The sequence below is a fragment of the Cervus elaphus genome, chromosome 3 (assembly GCF_910594005.1).
Source record: "Cervus elaphus chromosome 3, mCerEla1.1, whole genome shotgun sequence".
NCBI classification, from domain to species: domain Eukaryota; kingdom Metazoa; phylum Chordata; class Mammalia; order Artiodactyla; family Cervidae; genus Cervus; species Cervus elaphus.
Genome location: NC_057817.1, coordinates 31,089,298 through 31,099,030, shown reverse-complemented (window position 1 = coordinate 31,099,030; position 9,733 = coordinate 31,089,298). Strand labels below are relative to the sequence as shown.

Below are 9,733 nucleotides of genomic sequence, written 5' to 3'. Positions count from 1 at the left end.
ACAATGAGAAGTCACCTCATACCTGTCAGAATGGCTATTATCAAAAAGTCAAGAAATAACAAGTGTTGGTGAGGATATGGAGAAAAGGAAAACTTCCTGCACTGCTGAGGGGAAAGTAAATCATTGCATCCAGTATCAAAAATATTGGATTGGCCAAAAAGTTCATTCAAGTATTCTTTTTTCTGTAAGATATGAAGAACTCAAACAAATTTTTTGGCCAACCCAATAGTATGGAAATTCCCCCAAAAAAACTTAAAAATAGAACTATCATATGACACAGCAACTCTACTTCTGGGTAAAACCAATGTAAGTGTCCATCAAAGAAAAAACAGTTAAAGAAGATGTGATGTAGATATACAGTTGACCCTTGAACAAGGCAAGATTTTTCAAGTATAACTTAAACCAACACCACAGTGAAAAATTCAAGTATAACTGTACAGTCTGTCTTCTATATCCTCAGATTCAACCAGCTGCAGATTGTGTTGTATTGAGGTAAGCATTTAGTGAAAAAGAATCCATGTTAAATGAACCCACGCAGTTCAAACCCATGTTGTTCAAGGGTAAACTGTGTGTATTGATATAAATAGATATAGATGGATGTAGATATAGATAGATACTGTGGCCAACTTGGATCCACGTGCCCAATGTGTGGCAAAGCCAATCCACGGGGTTGTGGTGAAGGAAAATACAATGTTTATTTCAGGGCCGAGCAAGAAAAATAAGTGGCTAATGCTCAAAAGACCCAAACTCAATGGCTTTCAGGGAAGGGTTTTTAATGGCAACATTAGAGGTAAAGGTTGTGGGGTACATGATCAGCTTATGGACATCCTTCTGATTAGTTGATGATGAGGTAACAGGATAATATTTTGGGAATCTCAATCACCAACCTTCTGATTCCAACAGGTCTGGGGTCTATGTGCTTGGGGGTCAGCATACAATTAACTTCTTCCACCTGGTGGGGGTTTTAGCATCTGATAAAGAACTCAAGGACATGACTCAAAATATTATCTATAGCCCTTGAGGAAGAATTAAGGGTCCATGACATTGTTCTATGGCTAAAACTTTTATTCTTTTGCCTTGCTTGATTGTTTTCCTTTGCTTCTGCATTTTCTTACTTCTCTGACTAAATTTGCTCTTTGGAACTCAGGGATGGCTTAGGAGGCTAAAGCTATTCTACAAATAAGAGGCAGGGACATGGAGGGGGTGTCTCTCCTGGAGAAGGCCCCAGAGTGTCCTGTCTATTTTCAAGACAGAGATATTATTCAGTCATGAGAAAAAAGGAAATCCTGGCATTTGCAACACCATGAATGGACCTTGAGGACACTATGCTAAGTGAGATAAGTCAGACAGAGAACGACAAATATTACATGGTATCATTTATATGTGTAATCTAAAAATCAAACTCATAAAAATAGCGAGTAGAATGGTAGTTAACAGAAGCTGAGGAATAGTGGGGAATAGTGGAATATGAGAGATACTGTCTAACAGTACACACTTGTAACTAGTAGATAAATAAGCTCTGGAGATCTAATGCCCTTTATAGAGATTATAAACAATAGTACTATATTATAAATATCAAGTTTGCTAAGGGACTAGATCTTAATTGTTCACCAAAAAAAAAAAAAATACATGACTTGATAAATGTGTTAGCTAATGCTACAGTGGCAATCATGCTGATACATATATACTTGTATCAAATCAATAGAGTGTATAGCTTAAACTTACACAATGTTACATATCAATTATATCTCAATTTCATTTTTTAAATAAAAATAAAGCAAAAATTTCACATAAGCTGAGTTGATTCTCATTACAGTCCAACAGCTCGTTCCCAGAGATGAGGATGCCTTCCACGAGACGGTCATTGTGCTGATTTGTACACTGCTTTTCACAGCACTGTTGTATAAAATAAGCTTTCACAGATGCATTCAATTCAATTTGGGTAGTGTCATTGCTAACTGTTTCTGATTTTTTTTAATGGATTTAGTAACCAAATTGTTCATCCCAGGTGTGTTTAAGCCAGTCCAGTTTCGATGCATGAGACAGGGCGCTCAGGGCCGGTGCACTGGGACGAACCTGAGGAATGGGATGGGGAGGGAGATGGGTGGGGGGTTCAGGATGGGGGACACATGTACACCCATGGCTGATTCATCTGAATGTATGGCAAAACCCACTACAGTATTGTAAAATAATTAGCCTCCAATTAAAATAAATAAATTTACCCCCAAAAAAACCCTACAGTTCCTTGTGAATATGGAAAAGTGAGCTGTCAGGTGAATTACATCTTGCTAAGCAGCTGGGGTCGCAAAGAGTCGGACATGACTGAGCAACTGCACTGAACTGAACTGAAACAGCTTCCTTGATAATTTCCTAATAAAGTATCCCTCCAGTGAGTGGCTAATAGGCAAAGACTTCTCAGCTTGCCTGCTTTTCTTTTCTTAGCCACACCTCAAGACATGCAAGATCTCAGTTCCCCTGAACCCACACCCTCTGCAGGGGAAGCACAGAGTCTTAACTGCTAGACTGCGAGGTAAGTCCCTCAGCTTGCCTGCTTTTAAAACCCACACTACAGAATTTTGGACTCTGTGGGAGAAGGCGAGGGTGGGATGTTTTGAGAGAACAGCATCGAAACATGTATATTATCTAGGGTGAAACAGATCACCAGCCCAGGCTGGATGCATGAGACAAGTGCTCGGGCCTGGTGCACTGGGAAGACCCAGAGGAATCGGGTGGAGAGGGAGGTGGGAGGGGGGATCAGGATGGGGAATACATGTAAATCCGTGGCTGATTCATGTCAATATATGACAAAACCCACTACAATATTGTAAAATAATTAGCCTCCAACTAATAAAAATAAATGGGAAAAAAAAACCTACATTACTCCAGGGTTTACAGTAAGAACTTGAATCCTAAAGTTCTATAGCTTATACTTGTAAGATTCCCCTAGGAGTTCTACGGCCTTCACTCTTCTAGTTAATAAGTTCAAAACTTGGCTTCAGATTTGACCTCAGGGACTACAGCTCTTTTGTACTGCTGAGTTTCACCAGCTCCACCAGTCTCTCTGGCTTCCCTTCAGCTAGATTATATCTGAAAATCACTTGCTTTGCTGATATTCTTTACCCGGTATATAGACTCATGAAGAGTGTTAAATGAAGAATAGCTTCTGTGAATTGGTTTGGGATAACATGAGAAAAATTTCTCCTGTGCTCCTGTCAGAATTTGAAAGTGGCAGGACCAAGGCAGCTTTCAGCTTCTCCATCTGAGTTGGTCAATTCTCTCTCCCTTGTGATATTTGTAAATAGAAAACCTTAACATGTACACTTTATGGAATTCACCTATAGAATTATTGATTTCCCTGTGAGTAGTGGTCACCTGACCAAAGATGACTTCTTATGTCACCATGAGACTAGAGTCAAAAGATGAGCTTTATGCCACAAAAACCCAGACCTCTACGATTTCTCTAAAGTTTTCCTTCATTCCTACCTGGGACTTCCAGTTTCTGTTTTCTTTTCCTTCTCCAGCCTTCTGCACCTGGCTTTCTCAAGCACTTTCTTTTATCTTAAGTTCTCCCATCATCTTTTCATTGCACTGCAGTCTGAGTTTCACACACTAAGAACTTTATGGATGTCTCTCTCCTTTGAAGCTCTTAGCATCTACTAAATAAATCCTATCTATGCTTTTTAGAGTTAAGCACAAACTTGTTATGTGATCTGCATTGATCTGGGAAGCGTAAAGCAAGAGCCTGAAGATCCCCATTCTGGGGAGGAATAGGGAAAAGCATAACATAGTTGATAAACTTGAGTAAGCTGACATCCTCCTCCTTCTTTTAAACTCTAAATACATTTGCTAAAAATAGTTCACCTTTCTGCTATTATTAATCACCTCAGTCATCAACAATACTCTGGTTATCAACAAAATTCATGGTTAAAGGAGAAGAGGAAGAGCAGGATCTGGCAAAGATTATAAGGAGAATATTAAGGTATGCAAAGTCTATCTTCCATGAATACAAACCACATGTCCTGTATCCCTTCTCTCCTTTTCTCCTTCTCTCCTTTTCAAAGTGTGCTTGGGATACCCATATACTGTATATTCTTCCGAGTTTCTTATATTCCCAATAATTGTTACCCAGGCCATTTCTGCCTTCCAACACTAGACTTGTCTCTCATTCTATTTTCATTAATCTGTCCATCCAGTCATTAATGTAATTAGCTGATATTTTGTGTCTGATTACACTTAGTAGCCTGGAGAAGGAAGTGGCAGGTCACTCCAGTGTTCTTGCCTGGAGAATTCCATGGACAGAGGAGCCTGGCAGGCTGCAGTCCATGGGGTCACGAAGAGTCAGACACAACTGAGCACCTTTCACATACACTCAGTAGATAAATCTGGAGACTGTTTTCTTAGAATATCTTTTTGAGAATGATGTAAAATCATTGGATATAAATGAATTAATAATTTATAATGGCATTTATGTTCTTTTGCTTTCAGAATTTGTTGTATTTTAAATTTAGGCAAATGTTAAGTAAAATGAATTCACAGCAGTGTAAACATAAGTAAAAAATAATAGGGTAGAAGGTGATAATTATTTTTTATTATTCTTCAGTGATCCAGAAATGCAATACCTTGCTCTTTTTCTCTTTAAGATAAAATCTGACATGAACATTTATAAGATATTAAGAGCTGACCTATTTTAAGAAGTGCTCACACACAGTTATCCAGGCAAATTGGTAAATAGCACATTTCTATCAAGAGGATCACCTTGAGCTTTACGTTCTTATCTTTCTCTCTTCTCTATGTAAGCATCAAAACTTCTCTCTACCTTTTTCTGAATTTCAAAATAAGCATTCAACTTTAATGTGAATTGAAGCCACTGTGTTCGCTTTCACGGTAAGTGACAAGAATTTGAAATTAGTGTATAACCTTCACTGCAAGGTTGAAATGAAGCTCTCTCCTCGCCTGCTCATAGTCAGAGGATCTATGTTGGAAGTCAGAGGGAGAAAATCATAGAATCTTACAACGTGGACTTCCACCTGCCTTGCTGCTGGGCTTTGTGAGATGTTAGCAGAGGACAGAGGTTTTCAAATATTGGATCTCCCACAGTTTCTCCAAAGTCCTTTGGATATCCTAGAGTTTTTTCAGGCTGAATGCTGGAAACAAAACTTTGATAGTAACTAGGTCTATACTGAGAGTAAATACGGAAAAACTGGAGAACAAATATGGAGCAAATGTGGCCAAACTGTGTCTGACCAAAATTAAACAGTAAATTACAAATTTTGAGAAATTTTCCAGTTAAAGTGAATGGACTGGATTGACTATTTTGCTACTGAAGAACACAAAGAATTGTTTATTTCTGTAAGATTTTACAAACTCAAAGACAGGAAAAATTGACTTTTCCATTTGGTTATCATTCCATTATTCATCTTTACTGGAGTAAATATTAATTTAGGTCACCATGTTGGAGTACAACTTACTCACCAGATAGAATCAAGAGGTAATTTCAATATGGGTTCTGATAAAGGGTGAAAGTATAAGAACTTGTCTAAACAGAAATAGGAAAATAAAGGAAAGTTAGAAAAAGCAGGGCATTGGCTAGCCCAGCAAGAATTGAATCTACACTGGTGAGTTCTTTGGGCAAGAACAACTGAGACTTTGGGGAGATTCCCCAGGTGAAAGTTTGGGGAATTCATAGTTGATTCCCAGTTCTCGTTGACAGATCAAGATTTCAGTAAGGAGTTATCATACCAGGAAAGAGAACTCATGACAGAATAGAGTCTGAGATTTCATGCTGGGTACAAAAAAATTAATCAGTGTAAGAACTCAACCCTGGGTTCTGGAAAAATGTAAGTGGAAAAACAGGACAAATAAGTGTATTTACACAACAGTTCAGCAAAGGTTAAGCAAGGTCTTTTTGCCCAATCTATTGTAAGTAAGCCTTGCACAAAATAAATCTATAATACTTTGAATAATTAGATAAATGACAGAATTGATGAAGTAATGCATAACTGAATGAAACAGATGAATACATTGCTGAATTGACAGGAGGGAAAATGGAGTGGACAAATGAAATATTAAGTGACTAAACAAATTAGTAACTGATCAATAAATTATCTGATGGATAGATGAATAACTGTCATATTTTTAAGCAACCCTCTGAATGTGGCCCAAAATGAGCTAGTAGGTACTCCCTAGAGGGAATGAATCTTTAGGTGCCAGTTAGTACAATAGAAAGTAAGTCCTTTGCAACCACACAACCCCACAGAGCCTTCCTTTTCTTTACAACTTCCCAGTCATTCTCAAGTTGTTTATTTCTGAAACCAGAAATCAGACTGGTATGGGGGAGGGCAAGGAGGAGGTGGGTATTCCTCAAACAAAGCACACACAATATGTTCTATACTAGTTCCATTATTTCTATATCCAAAAAATATTGAGGACCCATCATATGCCTCTCATTCTGCTGTAGTTCAGGATTTAAGATAATAAAGATGACTGAATACCAAATCTGTTCTCCATAAGCAAGCAATATGCTTGGAGAAAAAGGAAATAGTACTCACACACTCTGCTGAAAATCAGAGCAATAGATATCCAAACGAAGGTCGAAAGAGTTTACAGGATAAGGAGTAAAAGAGAACACAGAGTGGGGATAAGTAAACAGGCTAAAGAAAATGGATATCAGCTGGTCAGAACATAAAAATCAAAGATGATGATAGCTTCATAGACCTGGGATGAATGTAAATCTCACCCACTCACTTACTCTCTCAATAGCAGCAAGTTACTGCAACAGTTTCAGATTGAATTTCCTCCTTCTAAAATTTGAGATAATGCAGCACCTATAGTTTTGTTGTGATCTTCAAGTAGAGGGAAAGCTAAATGTTTGATAATACCTAGACATAACTGCCAGAGAAGGCGATGGCACCCCACTCCAGTACTCTTGCCTGGAGAATCCCATGGACGGAGGAGCCTGGTAGGCTGCAGTCCATGGGGTCGCTAAGAGTTGGACATGACTGAGTGACTTCACTTTCACTTTTCACTTTCATGCATTGGAGAAGGAAATGGCAAACCACTCCAGTGTTCTTGCCTGGAGAATCCCAGGGACAGGGGAGCCTGGTGGGCTGCCATCTATGGGGTCGTACAGAGCGACTTAGCAGCAGCAGCAGCAGCAGACATAACTGACACCAAAAAACAAAAAAAAATGAATGACAGGTATCATTCTTTTCTATAATCTGTGCAGGAAGAGAAGGAAGACATATATAATGGAGGAGATAGAAATTATAGTGAAGATTCAAGAGCAATGGGATTTGGGTCAAAATTTGAATAGGAAAAATTTCAATAGACTATCAGCTGAAGGCAGAGAATAGAATAGTAATGAGGTCACCAGAACGAATACAATCTGACTAATTGGTGCCCTGATTCTGCAACTGGAGGCACACCAAAACCACCTGGGTTTACTGGTTTTGACCAGTAGTGTTACAGAATAAAAGCAAGGGATGGTAGGGAATTTCCTAGTGGTCCAGTGGTTAGGACTCTGTGTTTTCACTGCAGAGGGTGTGGGTTCAATCCCTGGTCAGGGAACTAAGATCCTGCAAGCCATTCAGTACAGCTAAAAAAAAAAAAAAAAAAATCACAAGGGATAGTTCAAGATGAAACCAGTTAGTCATAGACTAGACTGAAAAATTAAATGAAGTTCTCCAGACCTATTTTGGCAGAGGAGCCACAAAAGGAAAGAACATAGACAGATGGACTGGCTCATGGTTCCAGGAGTTAAACATCTGGCAATTGAGTTAAGAATTTGGGGGAAGGAGGGAGACTTTTTTTTAACTCCTTGTAAAAGATGAGCAGGCTAAAGAGAGACATATGTGTACATGGAATGAAATAAGAACTCTGAGATGACATGAAAAGGAGGTGAATACTTATACATTTTTTTCTGCTTTCATTCCAGTGGAATACCTTCTCTCATGGTTTTAGGAAACCATAGCACCATTACAGAATTCATCCTCCTTGGACTATCTGCTGACTCCCACATCCAGGTTATGTTCTTTGTACTTTTCCTGTGGATTTACCTCCTAACCCTGATAGGGAATCTGATGATGATGACTGTCATCAGGATGGAATCTCACCTCCATTCACCCATGTACTTCTTCCTCAGCCACCTCTCTTTCCTAGATCTTTGTTTAACTTCAGTCATTGTGCCCAAGATGCTGGAGAATCTCCTGTCTGAGAAGAAATCAATATCAGTAGAAGGTTGCCTTGCCCAGGCTTTTTTTGTGTTTTCCATTGCAGGGACTGAAGCCTTCGTGCTCTCTGCCATGGCTTATGACCGCTACACTGCCATCTGTCAGCCTTTGCTCTATGGTCAGCTGATGAATAAACAGCTATGTGGGGGTCTAGTATGGCTCTCCTGGGGACTGGGCTTTCTGGATGCTCTCATTAACACCCTTATGACTTTGAACTTGGACTTGCGTGGGGCACATGTCATGCCTCACTTCAGCTGTGAGCTGCCATCTCTGTTCTCTCTCTCTTGCTCTGATATCTCCATCAACTAATCAGTCCTGGGGTTCTCCACCATTGTGCATGCTTCTGGAACTTTACTCCTGGTCGTCTTCTCATATGCCCACATTGTCTCCACCATCCTGAACATCAGCTCCACTGCAGGCAGAAGTAAGGCCTTCTCTACCTGTTCCTCCCACCTCACCACAGTAAGCTTCTTCTATGGATCTGCTTTTCTTCGCTATCTCATGCCAACCTTAAGTTCCCCGCTGGAGTTGATTTTTTCCCTGCAGTACAGTGTGGTCACTCCCCTAGTGAATCCCCTTGTCTACAGCCTGAAGAACAAGGAAGTAAAAGAAGCTCTGAAAAGAATGTGGCAAAAAGGCTTACAGCATTTCAGACAGCAAAGAACAGGTAGGGGATGACGGAAATGCAAAAGCATCTCATCAGATGTTTGAATAACAAGTTGAGGAAAACTTTTCTTAGTTCATAACAGATGTGACAAAATATCTTACAAGAACCTGTTTCATTTGAAATTATTGAGAAAATCCAAGAGCTACTTGCTGTTTTTGCTCAGTCAGTTTGCTCAGGGACAAAGCAATACATCAGTTAATTATTTCAATCCAGGAGATTGAGATAATTAGGTACAGATTAATTTTCTTTTTTATTTATGAAACATTCCCATTGAGATTAGCACTGAGAAAATTGTCTAGAACCTGAATTCTTATTTGATCTGAGGTTTATAGGGGGAGTTTTGCTAGCAATAAAAGAGGCAAGGTCATTGATAATAAAGAGTCATGAATTTTAGACTCAGGGTTGGGAGAGGGTTGGGATTGATCTTAAATTAGAGAGGGATTTGGAGAAAGTATAGAAGAAGCCAGCAATTACTGAGAGAGGGAGTATGCTATTAAGGCAAAGCAGACGTTACCCATTCTCAGTGCCTTTCCTGGCACCTTTGAGTGGTGGCAAAGGGGAGGGAATCCACTCCGAGGGTGGCTCAGCCCCGCTGTCTCACTGGGGGCACCACCGTTGGGTGATGAGGAAGTACTGAGGCCAGGCGGCAAGCCATGAGCTTGGAAAAGTGCCGCTGATGCTGCGAGTACTGAAGGGACACTACCTTTCCTCCGTCAGAACCACATTAGCTGTCTCTTTTAGTTTCTGCCCATACTTCTCACGGCTGAGGCTAATCAGAAGCCAGCAGTAATAGAAAAGTCCTTGGGAAATGTTCTCTGTAGTGGTCTAGTCCTGGTAA

The 9,733-nt window shown here is 39.8% G+C and overlaps 1 pseudogene; it reads left to right on the top strand.

Moving 5' to 3' along the window:
- The first annotated feature begins 7,949 nt into the window (after positions 1 to 7,949).
- On the top strand, positions 7,950 to 8,906 carry LOC122678602 (annotated as a pseudogene).
- The last annotated feature ends 827 nt before the right edge of the window (positions 8,907 to 9,733 follow it).